General features: G+C 42.5%; 2 non-coding genes and 1 pseudogene across 2 annotated transcripts; 2 read left to right on the top strand and 1 right to left on the bottom strand.

The window, feature by feature from the left end:
* The first annotated feature begins 1,406 nt into the window (after window positions 1-1,406).
* On the top strand, window positions 1,407-1,516 carry LOC112086931. The gene has a single exon (XR_002899785.1). It is a non-coding gene; the product is annotated as a small nucleolar RNA R71 (small nucleolar RNA).
* An 11,999-nt stretch (window positions 1,517-13,515) lies between these two features.
* Window positions 13,516-13,597, top strand: LOC112086953 (annotated as a pseudogene).
* A 9,850-nt stretch (window positions 13,598-23,447) lies between these two features.
* LOC112087019 lies at window positions 23,448-23,554 on the bottom strand. The gene has a single exon (XR_002899867.1). It is a non-coding gene; the product is annotated as a small nucleolar RNA R71 (small nucleolar RNA).
* Between the last annotated feature and the right edge of the window lie 1,355 nt (window positions 23,555-24,909).

The raw sequence follows: 24,909 nt of genomic DNA, 5'->3' as shown, positions 1-24,909 counted from the left end.
TCAACTTCTCTTCCTTGTAGATGGCTATACAGTATGAGCTTCCACCACTAAAGACTGCAGGATACAAGATTCTCTTTTTGACTTTAGAAACACAAACTCTTCGGTTGGGATAATAACGAACTGCCCCCACTGTTTCAAGGAATGAACTTCCAAATATTAACGTCCTGGGAGAGTTATTTTCCATCTCAAGAATGTGAAAATCAACAGGAAAAAGACACCCTCCTACTTGCACCATCAAATCCGTTTCGAAACCATATGGAATCGTGCTTGAATTGTCACCAAACTTAACAGAACCGTGAGGAGGTCTGATGTCACACATCCCCAGCTCGTTTGCAATTGCTTTAGACATCACATTTCACATTTGCTCCTGTGTCACATAGAGAGTCAGAAAATTCCACACCTTCAATTATGCAGGGGAAGACAAACTTCACCGAATCATTTATCTTATGAAGCTTCATTTGGTGTGGAACTTTGCCTATTGTATCATAATCTTCAGGACATGCTGGAGATTCAACTTCAGTGTCCTGATTGCTAGGAATAGGCGTGACTTCTCTCTCACCATTAGTGTCTATGACATTGCAATGCCATATTGGATTATCTACAGTTTTTCCCGGAAGGTGACCATCTTGTCTCTTCACACATTATCCAATTTGTCCGATTTATTTCTCGAGCATCTTGACATGATTTGAGAGGTTAGTGAACTTCTGAAATGACTCCTCATTGTTCTTGTTGAGGTAATCATACATGATGTCTAACTTGTACCCAAGATCATTCATGTTGTCTAACTTAAATTCAAGGTTGCGGGTGTCTTGGACGATTTTTCATGTACCTCAGCGATTCGTTTCTCGATAACTTCAGTGGTTTTTGAACTATCTATTATTTCTGATAGCTGCACGTCCATGATATCAACATGAGTGGAAAGAGCTTCAATTTTACCATTAAGGTCAGTGTATAAGCAGTCCACTCTTATATCCACATCGTCTTCTAATCTTTGCAGCTTCATAAGAAGTGGTTGCACCATAAGCTCGAGCTTGGTTTCTTGAGAGGTTGGGGATTATTAGCAGATTGGAAATTCATATGGGCGTGATATTGTGCTTCTAGTTGATGATTAATCTTAGCAACATTTAACTGCTTCGCAGACATTAACAGAGCGCTGCTGATTTTTGAGAAACAATTTCACCATGGATTTAAGTTCTTCAATTTCCTTATGATCATGGGAAGTTGAACGTGATGTTCTTCCTTGATCAAGATAATTATTTCTGCTGCTTGCAGCAAGATTATCAATCAAGATGTAAGCTTCTTCCACAGTCCTTGTCATGAAGTTTCCATTGCTTGCTACATTTAGAGGTGCCTTAGATGTCCATTCAAGACCTTCGTAGAAGGTGTTCAAAATGCATGTCTCTGTAAAACCGTGATGAGGACATTCCCTAATGTAGCCTTTATAACGATCCAAGCTTCATGAAAAGATTCGCCTCCTTTTTGTTGGAACCTATAAATCTTGTCTCTAAAGAAGTTTGATCTAGAGGTGGTGTAGAAATAGTTAAGGATGGCATCCTTGCATCCGTCCCATGATCCGAGTGAACCAGGAGACAAAGACTTAAACCATGCACGTGCCTTATCACAAAGAGAAAATGGAAACAACTTTCACTTTATATAATCTGCAGGAACTCCAATCGATTGCTTGGTGCTGCATATTTCTTCAAAATCTTCGAGATGGTCCATGGGGTTCTCCGATGCATTGCCATGGAACTGGTTCTGCTTGTCCAATTTTATGAGCTTCGGGCTTATCTCATAGTAGACTAATGATAACTTAGAGTTTTCAAGGCTCTAAATAAGGGGTTATCAATCCCTTTTGTCACTTTGCAGTATAAAGGGTATCAATCCATCATGTGTAGACACTAAGATGCAGTATCTGTTCTTAATTCAAGCCAAATGAGTGAGGTTTTGATGACTAATGACAACTAAGAAATTAATACAGAAATGAAAGCTAATGATCAACTTAAACAAGCAAGTAAATGAGCTAAATGAGATGAGAATGTATGTATGATGATGAGAAAGGTCTTAGACATGATAGTGGATTAGGGTGCCTTCAGTGTTAAACTAGTGAGCTAATGAATCATGTGATCAAGCAAACCATTCAACTTAAACATCATTAATTAAGTTAATCCTCTCATGAAGGTATCAACTTCTATGCTAAACCAGTTTCTAACCTAATCATCATTAGTGAAACATGAATCAACAAGCATTAAGAACCAGTTTAATCTGTCATTTAAGCATATAAACAACTATTCCCATGATGAATAACACTTAAACCTCTAACAACCTTGGTTCAGGCATTTCATCAAACACTTTTGGTGCATGAAATGCCCAGAATCTAGACCACATATGATGTGTATGGATCTAGCATTAAGAACAGGTTGTAGAGATGGAATATGAATGATCTAACCCCTAAGCTCACTAATCTACCACTTAAGCACCCTAATCTACATATCTAAGACCTTAATATGGGTATTACTCACTAATCATGACCCACACACTAGATCCTTTGCAAGATGTGTTGTTAATCATGATTAGAAGTGTGTAAATGAGGATGGAGATGATAGATTAAGAAGAAGACAACTTTTAAACACAAGATCTCTCAAACTCTCTTGATTAAACGCCCAAATCAGATATTTCTCTTCAAAAGGAGTTTTCTTACACAAAAAAGGCTAAGAGATTATGGAATAAAGCTTAAGTCTCTTGGATAAAACCCTAAAAACTATATATAGGTCTTTAAAAACGAACCGGGTCAGCCCGGAACAAACCGCGTCCTGACCCGGCTTTAGTGGATAAAATGACGAGTGTGCGAGTTGGTCAGGAGCCTCCCAAGTCGCATGCCCAAGTCGCACAGGTGAAGAAGCAGTCTTGTGAGCCTTAAGTCCCTTAGTATTAGCTGTATGCCCATCTAGGTGTGTTTTGCGAGTCTTTGTGCGATTCAGTCCTCTTCCTCTTCAACTCGCATGACCAAGACGAAATCTGGGGAGGATATGTGTGCGACTTGGTCTTACTTTAGTCCCAAGTCGCATGCCTAACTCGCACAGCCAAAGAAAGAGGCTTGAACGAGATGAAACCCATGTAAGCTCAGCAGCATGCCCATCTAGGTGTGATTTGCAAACCTTCATGCGGCTAAGTCTTCTTCGCTCCTTAACTCCCACGACCATGTAGCAGGGGCCTTCAGAGATATGTGCGGGGTAGTCTCCATCACTTCCTAGTCGCATGCTCAAGTCGGTGTAGGTTGCGAGTCTTCATGCGGCTAAGTTCCAAGCTTGGCCAACTCGCATGCTCAAGTCGCACAGTTGTGGACTTAGCATTTTTTCTTGCTCAGGAACCTTAGACCTTACCCAGTGACACCTTACTCGCACATCTCAACACGCAGCTCACCCCCCAGACATAAATCTCCAAGCATTTCGAGTTAACCAGGTCGCAAGACTATCTCGCAGAATTCAGGTCTCCTCGGACCACTTCACATTCAGGGGAAAGTAACTTCCAGGATACTGGTCCAAATGGTGCGATTCCAACTTCAGTGGACAGAAGACTCAGACATATTCAACTTTGGTGAAGGGCTTGAGCTCAGGTGACGTCGGCACAGGCTCCGTTCCGCAAGTTCTTTGACGCGCTTTGCTTTGGTCTTTTATCAGCTCCGAGACATGCACTGCTTCCGATCGCCGTAACCTTCAGCTCACAACTCCAAATAGGACGATCTTAAGTGTTCTGGAAACTAGACTCGACCCTCTTGATTCTTTATGAAGACTTCGGAAGCTAAATCACAGTGCAAGTCCTCCATCGCACGCGATCAAAGTAATGGTATTGTTGACTCCTAAGAATTTGTCCGGGTTGTTGCACACAGGTGAGAGTCTCTCCATGATCCCAGCTCCAAGTTGATCCCAAAAGTCTCCAAATTACCTGTAAACACTCCAAAAATGCAGGACTCTCTAGGACCTAATGCAAATTCCTAAACAAAGCTAGAACCAAAGACAAACTCTAATAAAACTAGATAAATGTATGCATGGGACTCAATATTTGGACAAAAATGCAGTCCTAAACATGACAAATTATGAGCATATCAACTCTCCCACACTTGTCATTTGCTTGTCCTCAAGCAAAAATCGAAAATGAGAGAAAGATGTTGGATGCGTTGGGAGTTCATATTCCTTAATGAGAGAGTGTATCATTAAAAGAATTCAAGGCTCACTGTCCTAGTTGCTAGTTCTAAGATGCATTGCAAACAAGATTACTCACAAAACTTTAACCATACTTATCAATAAATGAATCAAGCTAAAGCATAAGTTTCCACAAACAGCCATAGTTCCAACCTTTTGACATTCATTAAAGCTCATGTGAATCATGCTTATGCAAATCATGTGAACTCACTTGTCTTGGGACAGGGTCATGAGACAAAGATGATCTCATTTAATGTTTATGGTTTCCATGCAACTAAAGGGATCACTCAAGAAGGAATAAACTTTAACAGAATGCTAAGGGTAAAAGGCAATTGGTGCATACAAGAGCAGAATCCCATCTACCCAATGCCCCAAATTGGTCTTTCACCTTAACTATACTCCCATGAATATCACATCCTAGCTACTCCTTTCTCAAGACATTCATTGCCTCATCCACCCTCTCCTCACTTCACTCTCATTCGTTTTCTCACCAGGGGATTCATCTTTTCAACTTTAAACTCAGGCTTTGGGGTCTGAATCTTCCACTTAGCTCTTTCTCATATAACACTTTCTAGCCTCTTTTCTTTTCTTTTCAAACACTTGAGCCCTTTTGGCTTCTTCTCTTTTCTTTTTACTTAGAGGCTAGACTTTTCTTTTCAAAACACAAGAGCTTTTCTTTCTTTACACAGCAGACCCCAAACCACTTTCCTTTCTTTTCCATCCCCTGGTTTTCATCTAAAACTTTCTCTTTACCACTCAGTGTTTCTCAAGAACTCTTCCTAGCATACTCTAGACTCATGATGCTGAGCTAGATCTACATGAGACCCTACTCTTGTCGCCCTAAACCCAACACTTTCTGTCAAGTTTATTCAGAAAAAGGCCTCACATCTCTCACTATAGTGTTTCAGGCTTCAAGGAAGGTTTGGTTAAAGGCAGGGAACTGTCTCAAGGTGAGAGAACAGCTATTTGAGCTAACAAAGAGTGGTAAAAGGGATAAGAGAGCTCAAATATTTTAAGGGTACCCATGAGTTCACAATGACATGCACAAGCAATGATAATTAGATTGTCAAATTAAGGTTCTCACTTAGATAAGGCTGGACTAATCAAAGCTTGATTCACTCAACAAGTTCAAAGCATGTATTAGTCTTGAATTCATTCTTGTTTACATGCAGCAAAGAACTAGAAACTAGGGCAGTGGACCGAATTCTTAAAGTGATATTCTCTCAAGGAAAAACCTATCATCACTCCCTTGCATTGATGCAGCCTACATGAAAATGCAACTAGACTCAATTCTAAAAATGAGAATGCAACAACATGAACATTTTTTTGTGAAAGTTGTTTTGATTTTTCGATTTTTTGGTTTTTTATTTTTTTTATATGCACTTAGATGAAACTACATGAATGCATGCAAAAATGTGACTCAGGACTCAAAGTATAAAATAAGAACAGAGAAAACATGATTAGTAAAAGATGAAACTCCTCCCCCACACTTAAATAACACAGTCCCTTGTGTTATAAAACATGAGAAAGGAGTAAAAGCAAAACAAACAAGTAAAATGCAAAGAGAAAAAGAAAATCTACATGCATATGTACAAGGTGTGGAGTGTTACCTAAGAGCTGTGGAAGTCTGACCCCAAAGAGTAAGAGGGGTTTGAAGTGTGACCGGATGGTGTCTCCCAGGAGTGATGGCTTGCCTCATCAGAACCGCTTCAAGAACCACCCATGCTGTGCCATTTGGGATCAGGGCCGTGCAGTTTATGGAACTCTCTCCAACCTCTTCTTTGTTCCTTGGTGAAACCGGTGTTGGAGACCCACCTTTGCAAGGGTTTTCAAGCTTCTTGATCCTTTTCTTCATCTCCTTGATGCACTTTGCAATCTTGTGGATTGTTTTATCCTGGTACTTGCACCATTTTTGGAGAACACCTATCTTTTGTTGAGCTCTAAACGCTGATGTGCCTGGCTCCTCCTAGTTGTAATCATCAAAGTGATATCTGTTTCCACCATAACGTTTTTGAGGTGGAGGCAGACCATCATCTCCAGCACCAGCAGCACTTGTGGTAGCATTCTCAGCGGTTGCTTTCCTTTCCTTGGAGGCTTCTTCTCTGCAAGCTTTCTTGTACTTGAGGATTGGTGGATCAGTTTGGACATTGTACAGCTCTTCCTTCAGCAAGTAGAAGTGAATGTTCCTCTTTACATGGACTGTGGTGATGGAGGGATTGGGCAGGAGAGTTTGGACTGGCTCATCAATGAAGGACTTGAAGTTGTAAACCAGCTTGGCTCCAACTCGTCCTTGAAAGAAACCGATCTTACACAAATGGGCTTCATTAATCAGGTCAAACCTTGCCTTGTTCTCCTTGAACCTGTACCCCTTTGCCTTCAAGATCTTTGTTACAACCCATCCATGGGCCAGCTTTGCATCCTTCTTTGTTGAACCCTAAATGCACTTTTTGTAGAACATCAAAGACCTTGCTAATTGAGAGGCAAGGCAAAGTGTGTAAGCATATCCTTCATAGGGCTTCCCATCTTCATGAGTTGGCATCAACTGTTTTAGCCCCACACCAAGAAGATTCAGATCACCCTTATGAACTCTCCCAACATCAAGCTTGAAGAAGAAGCTGTGAGAGAGGATCTTGTGGACATATCTCAGCACTGGATTCCTTATCCAAGAGGACTTAGCTGCTCCAGCTGTGTACTTCCCAGAAGCTATTGATCTCCATAGAGCCCTAATATCTTCCTTTCTAAGATTAATCTGGTTGGAGAGAGGAACGTTTTTAGGCGCAGAAAACCCAAATATATCATTCAAGTCCCTGAATGACACTGTGTAGTCCTTTCCTTTCACAGTAAACTCCATGTATCCAAGACCATCCCCTTGAAGAATCCTTGAATCCCTTGGGTAGTACATAAAAGCATCAAAAGAAGCCAAGAACTCTTGAGATTCCTCTTCATATGCGGTCTCTCTCATCTCCAAAAGTGATTCAATGCCCATGTTCCTAAGCAAAGTTTTGACATCTTCATAGATGCCAATCTTCTTCAGAAAGTCCACATCAGGGAACCTCTCTTGCTGCATCCCCATCTGTTGAAACTTGGCCAGATAATCAGGTGTTTCTGGTTCAATTTTCTTGATCCTCTTTGATGCCTCTTCAATAATGTCTTGGGAACCTCCAGCTGAGCTGCTTGAGCCACTCTCAGTCTGTTCATCATCAGATACCACAGCCAATTGTTTCCCTTTCTTCTTGGAACCAGAATCAACCACCAACCATCAGATGAAGTATGTAGGAGGTGCTGGGATTTTAGGTGGATCCCAATCTCTCTCAGCTGTGGAAATGGAAAAAGAACCTCACACCAACTCTGTTTACAAGGATGGGACTGAACAGCCATTGATCAGAGAAGAAGACATCTTGCTCTCATGGTCTCCTACACTTAGTAATCTAAGGATGATTAACACCAAAAGTGATGGCTCAGCATCAGAAGACAAGAGTATTAAACCTGATCTTTCTTCTCAAGACTTTGATCTCACTCCTTTGGTTGATGATGATGGTTCTCTGAAGTATAAGCTGGATTGCAATGGGAAGCCAGGTCTGTTTGCTGAAGTGAGGGCATGTCTCACAAGGGCCATCTTTGATAAAGACCCAGATGGTATTCAAGAGCTGGTGGACAAAGGTCTCAAGGTGGGATCTCAAGGACAAGGGTCTAATGGTTCCCAAAGGCAGCAAACCAACTCAGCTTCCTTGCTCAGGACCATTGAAGTGCTGAAGAGCATCAGTGCTCAACCTCACCCCAGCTAAAAACAGGTTTTCCAAAGTCAAACTTAGAGACTTTAAACAAAGTGCTCTTGGGAGACACCCCAAGCTTATCCTTTGTAAATATGCTTTTGACCTTTTGATTTCTTTCTTTTTATGTTTTAGAATGTTTTGATGGGTTTCTTTAGTGTCTACAGGTGTTAGGTGTGAGTCTGAACCCTTGGAAAGTGAATGCAAAATGAAAAGAGATGAAGGAATGGAGACAAGCTTGTCAAGCCTTTGACATTGGCACTGGCCACGGTCAAGAACAAGGCGTGGCAAGCCTCTTTGTGTTGCCACGGGGAGACAATCACGTCTCAAGGCCAGGCCGTGGCAAAAGAAAAAGACGAATGGACAAGGCTCGGGGATTGCCACGGTTTAGATTGCCACGGAAAGGAGCCAGACCGTGGCAAAGTACACAGAAATCCCCTTTGTTCGGTGATTGACACGGGCCACAAGACACGGTTAAGGAACTTGGCCGTGGCAAAGGAAACAGTGCATAACTTCGATTAGGATTTTGCCACGAGAAGTTTGCCACGGGAAGACAAGGTGACCGCGGCAAAGAAATGAAGACTGAGTATCCATTCGATGCATGACACGGCTGGAAGGCACGGGTTCAAGACCAGGCCGTGGCAACATGAAAATGGAGTGTCCAACATTCGGGGTTTGCCACGATGAGTTGTCACGAGGAAGAGAAGTGGCCGTGGCAAAATTATGGTGGTATGTCCAATATTCAGGGTTTGACACGAGGTATTGCCACGGGAAGAAACCAGGCCGTGGCAAAAACAAGGTGGAAGGACCAGTATTCGGAGAATGCCACGGTCTACAAGACACGGGCTAAAGGTTTGACCATGGCAAAGATTTGGAGGGTTTGACCGAGGAATGAGCACTGCCACGAGGAGTCTGCCATGGGGAACCAACCCGACCGTGGCAAGAGAAAGGAAAGGAGACATAGTTCGGGGTCAGACCTCAGCGATTGAGGTAAACACTCAAAACCTTGTAAATAGCATGTAGATTTTCTTTTTCTTTTGCATTTTACTTATTTACTTTGTTTTAAACTCCTTTCTCATGCTTTTATAACACAAGGGACTGTGTTATTTAAGTGTGGGGGAGGAGTTTTATCCTTTACTAATCATGTTTTCTCTTTTCTTATTTTACACTTTGAGTCTTGAGTCACACTTTAGTTGCATATGCATGTAGGTTGCATCTTGCAGGGAGTAATGATAGGTTTTCTAGAGAGTACATCACTTTGAGAACTTGAATTGAATATGCTTGTGAATCTTTTTCTGTGCTTGCAAAGTCTGAAATGATCTGAATCTGAGAAACAAGTTTGAATTGAACTCAACTCTAATTAAGTGAAAACCCTGAACTTGACTTGAAATTATCATTTGGTGCATTGTTTGAACAAGCTTGTGGATACCAATATACATATTTGAGCTAGAATCCGTTTTTTTTTACCATCCTCTTCCTTAGCTCAAATAGCTGAATCTGCATAATAGATCAGTTTTCCTCACCCTGAACCCATCCTTCTTTCAAGCCAATTTTTTGTGTGTGATTGAGAGGCCACCTTGGACCAAACTTAGCAGAAATTGTTAGGTTTAGGGCGACAAGGGCAAGTCTCATTGAGTGCTAAGTTCCATCATCATGGAGCTGAGAGATTTGGCAAGAACTAAGTGTGGGGGAATACATGTTGGTGAGTGGAAAAAGGAGAGATGAGTGGAAATGAAAGGAGAATGGTGAGAACTAGGGGAATGAAAAAGAAAAGAAATCAGTCTTGGAGTTTTGAGTCAAAGAAAGTGAGCTCTAGTGTTTTGAAAAGAAAGAGTCTAGCCTCTAAGTGAAAAGAGAAGAAGCCAAAGAGCTCAAATGTTTTAAGAAGAAAAAAAAAAAGAAGAGGTTAGAGGTTACAAAAGAAAGTGAAAAAGAGCTATGTAAAGTTTGAACTCCAAGACTTGTGTATGAAAAAGAAAAGAGAGTCCCCTAGTGAGAGAAGAATGAGTGTGAAAAGCGAGCAAGTGAGGAAACTCTGAGTAGAGTGTGGGGTGGGATGAGTCCTTGCCCTTGTATGCATAGGTTGCCTTTTACCTTTAGCATTCTGCCAAAGTTTGGTCATTCATTGAGAGATCCTTTTGCTGCATTGAACCCACTCAAGCATTGATGAGATCATTTTAGTCTCATAACCTCACCCTAGCCAAACTATGTTTGTTTAAACAATGCATCATTTGATCCACTTGTTAAAAAGCTTAATGAATGTTAAAGAGTTGAGAGAGAGAAGAACTTGTGGAGATTCCTTGTTGAGTTGATATATATCTGAGTATGGCTTTGCATTGCATAATTGAGCATGAACTTGAATTCTCATTGTGATCACTTCTCTCAAAAAGAAAATGTGAACTCCCATTGCATACAACCTCTTTCTCTCATTTGCTCTTTTTTGCTTGAGGACAAGCAAAGGACAAGTGTGGGGGAGTTGATATGTTCATAATTTGCATCATTTAGGTTGCATAAATCATTCCAAATCATGTTTTATTTCATGCATTTTAGGTCCTTAGGGTTTGTTTTAGAACTTAGGAGATGCATTAGGTCCCAATGAGTCTTTGCATGTTTTGAGTGTCTATCAGGTGAATTTGGAGCTGAAAAGATGAATCCAAGAGGTGGAATTGTGAGCAAAACTTGAAAAGCGGCAAAAAATTGGGTCTATGGAGGTTATCGGCCATTCTCGCTGGCCAGAAAGGTTTTGTCGACCATTTTCACGTACCGCGGGTGGACTTTGTCGACCAAAACATGTACCGCGAGTGAAGTGTATCGGCCAAAATCTCCGGGTGCAAACATGTCTCAGAAATCGCCTGTCCGGGGAACCTTCCGATCCGATTCAGATGGCGGGTGCTTCATAGAAGTCGGAGAGCATTGGATCACGGTCTCATAGCAAGTAGAATCGTGGAATTCGGACGCGTGAGCAGAGAGTTAAGCTCGTCGGAAGGAACCCCTATCTCGCAGGTATTCCGGACCGAGCAGATCAGTTCTGAAGGATGCGAAGGACGGTGCACTTCCAGGCCGATTCAGTTTCCGGGTCCTTCATGAGAATCAGCGACATTTGAGTCGTCTTTCCAGAACGTCCAAGAGCATTCAATTCGGATCTATGAGCAGGAAGATACGGTCTCCGGAATGGACACATGTCTAGACGCCTCTCTCTGGTCGTGTACATGCACTGCAAAGATGTGCCCTCTAGGAAGCCTTACACTTCCCAAGCACCGAAGCTTCCTTCACCAAAGTTGGAGATAAATGAGTCCTCTGTCTTCTGCAACCGAAATCAGTCAATTCGGACAAGTCTCCAGGAAGTTACACTCTCCGGAATGCGAGATGGTCCAGGCAGCCCAGAATGACTAAGTTAAACATGCCGCGATGGAATGCCACGGTCCACACTTGGCCGTGGCAAATTTTGTGCACCCTCGGCCAATGACACGATCTTCATGCCACGGTCTACACTTGACCGTGGCAAACATACACTTGGCTGAGAAGAACTTTGCAGCCATTCGGCGATTGACACGGCCTAAATGCCACGGTCTGAGGCTTGACCGTGGCAACTCCTGCAAACCTTCGGCGATTGGCACGAGCTGAATGCCACGGTCTGGGACTTGACCGTGGCAAATGAAAAACTGGCTGGAAACAACTTCTACATAGCTTCGGGTTTTGACACGGTTTGAATGCCACGGTCTGGAGCTTGACCGTGGCAATCAAATACTTGACTGGGAAGGATTTTTCATGCATGCGGTTTTTGACACGGTCTGAATGCCACGGTCTGGGGGCTTGACCGTGGCAACTTTTACACATCTTCGGCATTTGACACGGTGACTTGCCACGGGTTTCAGACGAAGTTTGATCAAACCGTGGCATCAAAAGAAACCAAGAACACAAGAAAAGGCTTTGACACGGTCAGGATTGCCACGGTCACACCAAGAGCACACCAGACCGTGGCAAACCTATACTTACCCATCAAGGCCGGGTCAGTACCCGGTTTGTTCCGGGTTGACCCGGTTCGCCCAAGCATCCTTTATAAGGTTTTTAGACCTAATTTGTAGAAAACCTTGAATCTACTTTTAGTCTTCTTTCCCCTTTTGTGAAAACCTAATTAATACACTTGTTTTAGAGAGCTTAATATCGATTTTGAAGTTTCTTTTTATCCTGTTCCATCATTTCTTATCATCAAATCAAACTTCTAATCATGATTAACAACACATCTTGCAAAGGATCTAGTGTGTTGATTATGATCAGTGAGTAGTCACCTTAATGAGGTTCTAGATGTGTAGGTTAGGGTGCTAAAGTGTTAGATTAGGAGTGCTTAGGGCTAGATTCATTGATTCATTTCTCTAAACAACTGTTCTCTATGCTAGTTCCTTGATAATCACTTGAGATCTAGATTCTCGGAATTTCATGCACCAAAAGTGTTTGATGAAATTCCTGAAAGAGTTGTATTAGAGGTTTAAGCATTTTTTCTGCATGATGATGTATTGTTATTTGCTTGAATGATCATTGAGAACTGTTTATTAATGCATATTGATTCATATTTCACAAATGGGAATTTGGTTTTAAAATGGATTAGTATAGGGGTTAATACCTTCATGAGAGGATTAACCTAGATTAGAGTTCTTAATCATTTGAATCATATCTCATCATTGTCATTAGCATTTCTAGTTTAGCACCAAGCACCCTAACCAACTATCATGTCTAGAATCTCATGCCTCCATCATAGTATATTCACATCATTTGTCAGTGCTTAGTTCTTGTTTTGTCATTGTCATTAGTCTTTAATCCAGTTTATGTTTGTAGTTGTCTTTAGATTAATCAAAACCCACTCTTGTTTACTTGAATTAAGAACTTGATCATATAGCTTAGTGTCTATCACCACATTCTTGGATTGATTAACCTCTTTGTGCTACATTGACAAGGGGATTGATAGCCCTGAGACCCTAAAAAATCTTATCTATCAATTGGCGACAAAACCTTCCTGGCCTGCGAGAATGGCCGATAACCTCCATAGACCCAATTTTTTGCCGCTTTTCAAGTTTTGCTCACCATTCCACCTCTTGGATTCATCATTTCAGCTCCAAATTCACCTGATAGACACTCAAAACATGCAATGACTCATTGGGACCTAATGCATCTCCTAAGTTCTAAAACAAACCCTAAGGACCTAAAATGCATGAAATAAAACATGATTTGGAATGATTTATGCAACCTAAATGATGCAAATTATGAACATATCAACTGGTTTTTGAGAAACCAATTTCAACTTGTCCAGTTCACTCCTCAACTCCTTAACTTCTCTAGTGAGCCTCTGTTCAGAGCTTGAACCTTCTGATATATTTGATCTGTCATAGTCTTCACCATAAGTGTCATTGCTCATTGCTAAGTTCTCAAGTAGCTCTAAAGCAGCATGAATCTCCTTTCTCAGAAAGTTTCCATTGGAGGCAGTATCCAGCTGGTTTCTAATCTTGGGAAGAGCTCCTCTATAAAGTGTGCTGAGAAGAGAAGCCTCACTAAACCCATGGTGTGGGCATTGGTTGGTGTAGCTCCTGAATCTCTCATATGCTGAGTGAAGCTAGAGATTTGGTTCCTCAGTTTAGCAGTTCTGGACGTGGAGAAGAACTTAGATAGAAAGGCCTGCTTGCATTGCTCCCAGGTTTGAATGGAGCCTCTAGGGAGGTTCTTCTTCCATTGGTGAGCTTTGTCACCAAGACTGAAGGGGAATAATCTGAGCTTGAAACTGTCCTTAGAAACTCCATTTATCTTTGTCAAGTCATACACTTTATCAAATTGATCCAAGTGTTCCAAGGGATCTTCCATTGCCAATCCATGAAACTTTGAGTTTTGGACCATATTCAGCAAAGATGCCTTGACTTCAAAATTGTTGTTTTGCACAGGTGGTGCTTGGATTCCAGCTCCATACTGATGAACATTAGCCCTGTCATTCTCTCCAACATAGACATGTGGCTGCTCATATCTCCTTTGTTGGTGTTGGTAGGGCTGATGTTGGTGGTGCACCTGTTGTCTTTGCTGGACATTGGCCTGATGCCTCTGCTAATGAGCTGGAGCTTGTCCCTGGTGGACATAAGCTTTCTGTTGATGCACCTGTTCCTGATGAACATTACCCTGATGTAACCCTTGACCAACTCCATTACCAGCTACATTACCAGCTCCATTACCCTGAGCCTGTTGCTCCTGAGCCGGTTGTTCCATGCCAACCACATGCTCTCTTTGATCTTCCATATCAGCCTGATCAATCTGTCTTCCATGCCTGTCCCTTCTCCTCCTTGGTACCAAAAGATTAATGTTGTCGTTTAAGGGGAAAGGTGGACCACAGCTTCTTGATCTGGACCTGAAACTCACAAACAGAACTTGAAACAAATTAGAAAACACAAAAGAAAATGTTTGATCTCAAGAAATGACACAATCTTAATGCTATCACACTTTGGCAATGGCGCCAATTGATAACTTAGAGTTTTCAAGGCTCTAAATGAGGGGTTATCAATCCCTTTTGTCACTTTGCAGTATAAAGGGTATCAATCCATCATGTGTAGACACTAAGATGCAATATCAGTTCTTAATTCAAGCCAAATGATTGAGGTTTTGATGACTAATAACAACTAAGAACTTAAAACAGAAATGAAAGCTAATGATCAACTTAAACAAGCAAGTAAATGAGCTAAATGAGATGAGAATGTATGTATGATGATGAGAAAGGTCTTAGACATGATAGTGGATTAGGGTGCCTTCAGTGTTAAACTAGTGAGCTAATGAATCATGTGATCAAGCAAACCATTCAACTTAAACATCATTAATTAAGTTAATCCTCTCATGAAGGTATCAACTTCTATGCTAAACCAGTTTCTAACCTAATCATCATTAGTGAAACATGAATCAACAAGCATTAAGAACCAGTTTAATCTGTCATTTAAGCATATAAACAACCATTCCCATGATGAATAACACTTAAACCTCTAACAACCTTGGTTCAGGCATTTCATCAAACACTTTTGGTGCATGAAATGCCAAGAATCTAGACCACATATGATGTGTATGGATCTAGCATTAAAAACAGGTTGTAGAGAATGGAATATGAATGATCTAACCCCTAAGATCACTAATCTACCACTTAAGCACTTAATCTACATATCTAAGACCTTAATATGGGGATTACTCACTAATCATGACCCACACACTAGATCCTTTGCAAGATGGGTTGTTAATCATGATTAGAAGTGTGTAAATGAGGATGGAGATGATAGTTAAGAAGAAGACAACTTTTAAACACAAGATCTCTCAAACTCTCTTGATTAAAACGCCCAAATCAGATATTTCTCTTCAAAAGGAGTTTTCTTACACATAAGAGGCAAAGAGATTATGGAATAAAGCTTAAGTCTCTTGGATAAAACCCTAAAAACTAATATAGGTCTTTAAAAACGAACCGGGTCAGCCCGGAACAAACCTGGTCCTGACCCGGCTTTAGTGGATAAAATGATGAGTGTGCGAGTTGGTCAGGAGCCTCCCAAGTCGCATGCCCAAGTCGCACAGGTGAAGAAGCAGTCTTGTGAGCTTTAAGTCCTTTAGTCTTAGCCGCATGCCCATCTAGGTGTGATTTGCGAACCTTCATGCGGCTAAGTGTTCTTCGCTCCTTAACTCGCACGACCATGTAGCAGGGGCCTTCAGAGATATGTGTGTGGTAGTCTCCATCACTCCCTAGTCGCATGCTCAAATCGGTGTAGGCTGCAAGTCTTCATGCAGCTAAGTTCCAAGCTTGGCCAACTTGCATGCTCAAGTCGCACGGTTGTGGACTTAGCATTTTTTCTTGCTGGGAACTTAGACCTTACCCAGTGACACCTTACTCGCACATATCAACACGCAGCTCAAACCCCAGACATAAATCTCCAAGCATTTCGAGTTAACCAGGTCGCAAGACTATCTCGCAGAATTCAGGTGTCCTCGGACCACTTCACATTCAGGGGAGAGTAACTTCCAGGATACTAGTCCAAATGGTGCGATTCGAACTCCAGTGGACAGACGACTCAGACATCTTCAACTTTGTTGAAGGTCTCGAGCTCAGGTGACGTCGGCAAAGGCTCCGTTCCGCCAGTTCTTGACGCGCTTTGCTTTGGTCTTTTATCAGCTCCGAGACATGCACTGCTTCTGATCGCCGTAACTTTCAGCTCACAACTCCGAATAGGACGATATTAAGTGTTCTGCAAACTAGACTCGACCCTCTTGATTCTTGATGAAGACTCCGGAAGCTAAATCACAGTGCAAGTCCTCCGTCGCACGCGATCAAAGAAAGGGTAGTGTTGGCTCCAAAGAATTTGTCCGGGTTGTTGCACACAGGTGAGAGTCTCTCCTTGATCCCAGCTCCAAGTTGATCCCAAAAGTCTCCAAATTACCTGTAAACACTCCAAAAATGCAAGACTCTCTAGGACCTAATGCAAATTCCTAAACAAAGCTAGAACCAAAGACAAATTCTAATAAAACTAGATAAATGTATGCATGAGACTCAATATTTGGACAAAAATGCAATCCTAAACATGAAAAATTATGAATATATCAACTAATGGGAGAATTGATCTCAGTATTAAATATAATCCACTTTATCAAGAAGACATGTTTTTTTTTTTTTGATTAATAGTGTGCCAATAGGTACTATAAGAAGTTAACGATACAAAAGTAGCAGTAATCTAAAAAGCCTGAGAGTCGATCACTTATTCATGCACTCCATCATTTCTTCTATGTATGGGTATTCACTGTTAAAGTAGAAAAATCGTATGTTAGATAATATGACCTTTCATATTATAATACTATATGTCTTCTTCAAATACTTATAATTTACATTCTTCAGAAGATACTATTTTGAATACTATACACTTATAAATTATATTTTTCATCCAAATATAACGATTTATTTTAAAGAGAATAAAACTTTCATATAAAATTATATCAACAAACGTCATGTTTTTTGTATTTCTAAAATCAAAAGGCTAAACTATATTGTTGATGATTAATAACAGTTTTTATATTTTGCAAATAAAATTCTATCATTTTTTATCAAAAAACATTTATTAACGTTTTACTGTAAAAGTGAATCTATATTTTTAATATTATAGAAAATTGGATATGGTCAAACTTTTTTTTGGATAAGATATCTGTCAAACTTATTTTATTTGTCGCAGTCTTACAAAATAGTTTCTTTTGTTCAAAACCATAGTGTCTAATATTCGAAAAATGCCAGCAATCTTAGAAACCCATATTTTGTTTGATTTATTTCCCAAATTGTTACTGATTGTTTTGTGAAAGAAAAAGTATTACCTATAGTACGACCAGATAGGCGGTGACATCTACGGTAACAGTTATGGAGACAGATGGCCGGGAAGGTGCCGGTGGTGGCACAACTTTGAATACTATGTGAGCCAAAACTCGCACAACTAAAAATTTGTTAAGAAAAATTTAAGAAATCCGAAATTTTTAGGGTTTATCGCAAGAATAGTAAGATCAAAAGAAGGTTTTTTGTTGGAAAAGTGTTTAAGTCTTATTGCTCTCAAGTTGTGTAAAGTTACATAATGAATCATGTAAATCGCCTATTTATACTAACTCCCTAAACCGCCTAGCCGAAAATCTCGGGAGAGATTTTCAGAATATTCCCTTATCTTGTCGTGCGGCCACCGTCATAATGCTTTTGCCTTGGGTTTCAGTGGGCTCGCCTCTTCTGGCTCGGCCCACTTTCTCTTGTGCGCAGCTCGGCCCATCTTTTCTTATTCACGGCTCGGCCCATTTGAATGTTCTTCACACGGCTCGGTTCACTCACTTCCTCCTCACAGCTCGGCCATTTACAGCTTGGCCTACTCCTCTTATGCGGGGCTTCGGCCCATATTTGATGAATCGCTGGTTCTCCTTGCCAAATGGCTCTCTGATGTTTTTGAGATAGCTCAAACCGATTTGGGTGAAACCGACCCCAACAGTTAGCCCCCCAGCTCGTCAGTCTCGGAGACGAGAGTAATGAGGTATGTAACTCTGAAGGCCGGTTTGACTATATTCACCGAGCTGTCGTGGTGCGGTTTTCCTGAGCCTTTATAGGAGAGGACGACGCCGAACTGTCGTGCCAGTTCACCTGGTGAGACAGTGTAGGAGCCGAGCCGTCACTGGGTGTCAACGACGGAGTGTTCTAGAATAGTGCCAGGCCACAACATCTGAGCTCTTTGCGAGGCGAAACTTAGGGGCGAGACACGTTCTAAAGAAGTTTATCGAGCCTATGTGTGTCTAACGACGAGGCGTTTCTAGGAAAGCTGCTGAGCCATATCGTTTTCAAAGATAATGACGAAGCGTTCTGATGAAGTTGCCGAGCCGTTTTGTGTTCACAATAACGACGAGGCGTTCTTATGAGGTTGCTGAGCCGTTTGGTGTTAACAACAACGACGAGGTGTTCTCACGAAGATGCCGAGCCGTTTTGTGTTAACAATATCGACGAGGCGTTCTTATTAGATTGCCGAGCCGTTTTGTGTTTAACGACAACAACGAGGCGTTCTCATGAAGTTGCCGAGCCGTTTTGTGTTTAACGACAACGACGAGGCGTTCTCATGAAGTTGCCGAGCCGTTTCGTGTTAATAACAACGACGAGGCGTTCTAAGGACAGGTTACCGAGCAGTTCTGACAATGCAAGGTTAATTTTTTGCGGTTCGACGAAATATACTCAGATTAGTGTAGTTGCGTTGTGGGTTCGGCGTACCTGGACAGCTCCGTACGGGAAGTGTTTAGCAGTCGTCAGTTTTCTTCAAGAAATTCTGGGTACTGGCGCGTATGGCAAGACGGACTTCACGCGCCTTCATTTATTACCTTTGCGCCATCCCGAGGTCCACGCGGACTCCACGCGCTTCGGTTGTTCTAGAAATAGGTGAGCTCCCTTCGTTCCTTCTCATAACTTCAGATCTCTCATTTTTACTAAAGGTAGCTCTCCCTTCTCTCTTCTTTCTCTCTCTAGTTTATTTATTTTCTGGCTAGGGTTCCGAGGTTCTCGTCGTCTCAGATCTTTTTTCGGCGAACCCTGTCGTAAAGCGCTGTAATTTTGGTACGAGCTGTAAAATATGTCGAGCCGTTAGGGCGATTCGCTAGAACCCCTGTTCGATTATGAAATGAGCCATGCGGACGCCGTAGTGAGGAGTGCGACGGGATCTTCCGAGGTATCTACTTCGCCGAACCCCTCCAACAATTCTGCCGAGGATCGGGATATGTCGAATTCTCCGAGCCCTTCTGGCGCTTGCTCTGTTAATAACGAGGTGTCTGCTTCGACGAGCTGTTCTCGGGGTTCCTTCAACCAAGAGGAGGTTGACTATGCCGCGGTTAAGGCGAGGCTCGAATTAGAGTGGCTTATGGCATCCCGAGGTGCTTCTTCTTCTGGGAAGGGAAAGCCCAAACGGGTGAAAAGGCCAAAACCCGATCCTCCCGGTTCCACACTCTCCTCCCTCGAATCGCTCGAGGCGTTGCGTCATTGCTTTGGAATATTTGAAGCGGTTGAGTTCGTCGTTCCGGAGAAGAGTGACCAAGCCAACAAGCCTCCCGAAAATCACTTCACCTAATACGAGGCGTTTTTCGAGCTCTGCTTCCTATGGTTCCCAATCCCGGAGTTATCCTTGAATACTTGTGGGAGCATGGGATTTCGATTAGGCAGATTATGCCGAGAGGTTTGCGACATATGATCGGCATCCTGGTTCGGAGCTTCGAATGCGGTGTCGAAGTCGAGCTCGGTCATCTGCTTAACCTTTCGGAAATCCGGAGAGCCCCAGAGGAGGCAGATTTTATATTTCCAATAAGTCCAATCGCCGGATCATAGGCGGTTTCCCGAGCAAAGATCAGTTTTGGACTGAACGTTTCTTCTATATTTTGGTGAACGAGGCATCGGTGGGCGAGGGTTTTGTACATAAAACGAAGACTGTTTCGGGACCACTTGGTAGTCGATCTGAAGCCTTGTTTTGGCTCGGAGCTTGTTATGGTGCGATTTCTATCTTCTAACTTAGTCGTTTTGGCATTGTTTTTGCAGTTCGGAGTTTTCTTCCTCTTGTTCCCGACGACCTTTTCTCTGTTCAAGATACTCTCGCGGCTCGGAAGGTTAACTGGTGATATGTCTATATTTTACATCATTTAGATTGCATTATAGAGTCCTCATCAGGTGCTTTCTCATGTAAATTGAGTCTTTAGGCGTTAAAATAGGACTTAGGGCTTGCATTAGGTCCCAAAGAGTTTTGCATGTTTTGAAGTCTTTATCAGGAGCTTTGGAGACCAATTGGAGCCTAAGAAGAGGAACAGAAAAGAAAACGGTGAAGAAAAGGGTCAAAAATGGTGAAAACCGCTTGGAGGAATTTCTCGGCCAAATCTCGTACCGGCTGGTCGGAAACCTCGGCCAAAATGTTTACCGGACGCTCATTACCGGCCAAAAACCTTACCGATCGGCCAGAATCGAGTATCGAGTGCAAAAATAACATGGGACAAGTTTTTGACCGAGGCAAAAATTTTTACGACCAAAAAGCTTACCGCGGTACACAGCCCTCGGCCATTTTTCTTACCGCGGGTAAGGTTTTTACGACCAAAAGTTGTCCTTGCCCGCGCAATTCAGAGATCAGCAATCCGGGGAACCTTCCGGTCCGAATCAGTTGGCGGGGTCTTCACCAAAGTTGGAGATAATCAAGCAAAGATTCCAGAACAGTTGGAATCATCCAATTCGGACCAGTGGAGAGAAAGATATGGCTTCCGGAGCATTCACCAGCATTGCGCGTACCCGAGAACTGAACGGCGAACTTCAAAGATCATGGCGGACGGAGCCCCTCCAGACCGAACCAGCTTACCCGGTCTTCACCAAAGTTTGAGATCCATGGAATATCTGCTCAGAGCATTTAGAATCGCTCAATTCGGAGCAAAGGTTTGGAAGATAGCGTCTCCGGAGTTCACATCGGTCTAAAAGTCTATTTTACGGTGATTTCAATGCGGCGCAAAGATGTTAAATCCAGGAAGCCTTCCACTCCCCAAGCTCCGATGGTTTTTTCACCAAAGTTTGAGCTTATTGAGTCATCTTGACTGTGGAACTGGTCCCAGAGCAATTGGAGTCGTGTGCTGAAAGTTACTGCTTCCGGAAGGTGACATGGTCGATACAAGTCTAAAAGAGTTGCGATACGCGCTAAGTATTCTCACAAGCCTCGGTATCTTTACCTTGGCGTCACTCAAGTCGAGGCTCATATCTTGGAAGTATTCTGGACTAGACCTCGTGCCAAAGCCTTGGCATGGTTAGATCGAGGCATGCATACGTAAGAACTGAAGCTGGAAACGACTAAGTGTTGAAAGTACACCTCGGTGTAATGACCTCGGCGTGCATGCCGGACTGTGTTCTCCCAAGCACCTCGACATCATGACCCCTCGACATTTTATCCCGAGGTCCCTTGTCACGAACCCAGAATCAAGAACAGAATGGCTCAAGAACATACACGTGAGGATAGATCAAAGACTAGGGTTCATGCATGTTCTTGACGTGTTCTTCACGAGATCTTCATCTGGATCCTGACTCACGTGCACGCCTCGGCATGAAGACCTCGGCTTCACTTTCCGACACACCGTGGCACTCACCCATCAACCCAAGAAGGCGGTTCAGTACCCGGTTTGTTACGGGCTGACCCGCGACACTTTCCCTTTGCTATAAATACATTTTGAGACTAAAAACCTAGTTATCTTATCTCTTATCTGTTTTTAGCTCTAAGAACTTGCCGCTTTTGTGAAACTTGATTAATCTAATCCGATATCTCGTTTTTGCATCAGAATCTTGTTCTTTCTTTATTTCTTTATCATCCAACATAAAACTCCTTATCATGACTAGCTACACGTCTTGCAAAGGACTTAGTGAGCTCGTTATGATCAGTGAGTAGTCGTTTAAGCGGCTTTAGATAGGTAGATTAGGGTGCTTTCAAGGTGGATTAATGGGTTTAGGTGTCTAGTCTTGCATGTTTCATTCCTTAACCGACGAGATCTCTAAGCTGGATCCAAGCACATCACTTGAGGTTCAGATCTGAGACATATCTCGCATCAGAAGTGTTTGTAGAAATGTCTGAACCACTCGGTTAAGGGTTTAATAGTCTTTCATCGCGAGAGTGATAGTTTGTTCTCTTAAATGACGTTTTTGAACCGATTCTTATTGCTGACTGATTCGTGCTTCGCAAAAGGGATTTTGGTATGAAAGAGGATCAGTTTAGACGTTTAATACTTTCATGAGAAGATTAACGTGCCTTGAGTTCAAAGTCAAATGAAATCGCTTGATAAAATGATTCATTAGCCCCTTAGTCTAACTTGGAAGCACCCGAGTCAAATATCATGTCTAAAGCTTCTGCATTTATCATTCATTACCATCATCTGAATCACCTGTTTGTTATTTGCATCTTGATTAGTTTAAATCTCTGCTTTTATTTAACTTTATTGCTCATTTGCCTGTTAATCATCGTCACCAAACTTTTATCATCTTGTCTTGACTTAAGTGAACAAATGACATAGGCTAGTGTCTCGTTTACAAGCTTGGTTTGACACCCCTTATACTACTTTGACAAGGGGATTGATAACCTTTCTAAGAGCCTGAAAACTCTTAGTTATCAATTGGCGCCGTTGCCAACTTGTAGGAGCATTAGTCTCTTGTTTGTTCTTGAGTTCAAGCTTTTCTTTCCTTTGTTTTACTAACTTCTTTCCAAGTTCTTGTTTTGTTTTCAGGTGCATGAATACCAGGTCTCGGAACACAGGATCGCTTTTCCCATACGACGATAACATCGACAGATTAGAAAGGCGAGCTCGCGAGAGAGAACGGCACTTTGACAGACTTGGAATGGCAGAACAACAGAGAATGGAGCAACAGGCTCAGGCAGCCGAGCACCAGGCTCAGGCTAATCAGGCGCAGGCAGGAAGAAATGAACAACAAGCCTATGTTAATCAGCAACAGGCTCAAAGAAACGAACGGCTTGCTCAGCAAAACCAACACCAAGCGAATAGAAATGAACAACAAGCCCATCATTTTCATCCGCCACCGCCCCAAGTTCAGAGACAACATCCTCCAATCTGTGTTGAAGAGAATGACCGTGCTAATGCGCACCAATACCGAGATGGGATTCAAGCTCCACCAGTTCAAAACAACAACTTTAAAGTTAAAGCTTCCATGCTCAATATGGTGCAAAACTCAAAGTTCCACGGTCTGGCTGGAGAAGACCCTCTCGAGCATCTAGATCAATTTGATCGGGTTTGCGACTTAACCAAGATAAATGGTGTCTCCGAAGATAGCTTCAAGCTACGCTTGTTCCCTTTCAGCCTCGGTGATAAAGCACACCAGTGGGAAAAGAATATACCGAGGGGTTCTATACAAACCTGAGAGCAGTGTAAACATGCGTTCTTATCTAAGTTCTTTTCCACATCACGCACGGCTAAGCTCAGGAAACAGAACTCAAGTTTCACGCAGCACAATAACGAGAGCTTTAGTGAAGCTTGGGAACGGTTTAGAAGCTACACTAACCAATGCCCACACCACGGCTTCTCAGAGGCATCCCTCTTGAGTACTTTATACCGAGGTGCACTCCCCAAGATCAGAAACCAACTCGATACAGCTTCAAATGGGAATTTTCTTGGAAAAGAGATCACTGCGGCAATGGAACTAGTTGAGAACCTAGCCATGTCCAATGACACGTATGGAGAGGACTTTGATAGAGCAAACCGTACAGAGGGATCTAGTGATGAACAGCGCATGAAAAAGGATATAAGAGAGCTTCAGAGTAAGCTTGACAAGGTTTTGATGGCGACTCAAAAGCCAATACACTTTGTAGGCGAGTTTGATGAGCAAGGGCCAAGTTTTGACAATGTTAATGAAGATGGTCTAACACAAGAGGAGCTGAATTACATAGGGAATCAGCAGAGGTATCAGCGGTTTAACAACTACAACAGTAACCCAAACCTCTCATACAGAAACCCGAATGTAGCTAACCCTCAAGACCAAGTGTACCCTGCTTAACAACAACAACAAAGCTATGCTCAAAAGGCTCCTTTTCAGAATACCTTCCAGCCCAAGCAACAGTTCAGTGGGCAACAGCACGGCTACACTCAGCAGAATCAAGCGGCTCAGAGTAACAACTTCAACAACCAACCGCAGTAACACAAGTTTCCACCAGGGTTCCATCCGCAGCCGATGGGTAATCAACAACAGATTCAGGGAACGGGTCAGAATCAAATGGGGAACGACGTCTGTGGGATACTACAGCAACTGTTACAGGGCCAGCAAAGGGTTGAGAGCCAGCACGCGACAATGCAGCAAGATATCAGAGAGCTTAAGCAGAATCAAGCTTCTACATCATCAAGAGGCTCGGCTTTACCAGGTAAACCGGAGCCGAACCCTAAAGAGTATGTGAACGCCATCACATTGAGGAGTGGTAAGGAATTACAAACTCCAACACCTAAGACAAAGCTCATTGAGGCCAATGAGCAATTAGAGGGGGAGGCAGCCTCAGACGATGCGTGTAAAGAAGCGGTCTTAGAGAAGGAACCGATCAAGGACAAAGGAAAAGAGGTGGAAAAGACAACCGAGCTTGAAAAGCCCTATGTTCCACCACCACCTTATCAACCCAAGATACCGTTCCCAGGGCGTTTCAAAAAGAAAATCCTAGACAAGGCCAAGGCGGTCTTTGAGAAACACTTGGAGAACACGCAACTCACCTTACCCATTATAGATGCTTTCTTAGCTATACCCCAGCTTGGGAAGTTTCTAAAGGACGCGATCCTCAACAAGACAAAGGAGCTCCAGGGTATGGTGATACTGAGCCATGAGTGCAGTGCCATAATACAAAGAAGATCTATACCAAGGAAGCTATCCGATCCGGGCAGCTTCACTTTGCCGTGTG

This window comes from Eutrema salsugineum, unplaced genomic scaffold, assembly GCF_000478725.1.
Source record: "Eutrema salsugineum unplaced genomic scaffold, Eutsalg1_0 scaffold_2, whole genome shotgun sequence".
Classification (NCBI taxonomy): domain Eukaryota; kingdom Viridiplantae; phylum Streptophyta; class Magnoliopsida; order Brassicales; family Brassicaceae; genus Eutrema; species Eutrema salsugineum.
The sequence above is the reverse complement of the archived record's forward strand: the minus strand, read 5'-3'. Positions and strand labels throughout refer to the sequence as shown.